The following is a 591-nucleotide window of genomic DNA, read 5'->3' on the forward strand; positions in this document are numbered from 1 at the left end:
TTATCTGACATTTCTGACTTTCTTGCAAAGGAAGGAGTAAACATCTGATCAAAATAGTAGATTGTTTTAAAGCCAACCTTTTGCACCGTTTCAGTTTACTTTAAGCAACATTCTGAAGATACTTTTCGCAGCAACATTGAGTCTCTGAGTTTTTTTAATTCAATTTGGGTAAATTCATACAATGTACATTTCAGCACGGAAATAACGTGATTCAAGGAGAGAAGAAATGGAACTCATTTGAGATGATCCAACATCTAATTCATTTCGGGGTGGGAGGGAGGGTTGCTATGTTATACCATATAGTTATTGTTGCTCCAATTTTAGGAAGCCTTGAACATTTAATTCAATCCAATGTTAACATTTTAAAACACTCATAACTTTCACACAGATTTTTTCTTCTAGTTTGTCCTACTCCCCGTTGTCAGAAATATCTAATCAGAACTGGTTCAACTGCTAGGAAGACCCCAGAAAACTAGAGACTTTTTGTGCCACCTCCACAGCTCTACCAACTCAGCAATCTAGGATTTTAGATAATAATAATAATAAACCTTGCATTTGATATAGCGCCTTATAGTATCTTTGAGTCGGCTC

Source organism: Callorhinchus milii, unplaced genomic scaffold (assembly GCF_018977255.1).
Source record: "Callorhinchus milii isolate IMCB2004 unplaced genomic scaffold, IMCB_Cmil_1.0 Scaffold1, whole genome shotgun sequence".
In the NCBI taxonomy this organism is placed as follows: domain Eukaryota; kingdom Metazoa; phylum Chordata; class Chondrichthyes; order Chimaeriformes; family Callorhinchidae; genus Callorhinchus; species Callorhinchus milii.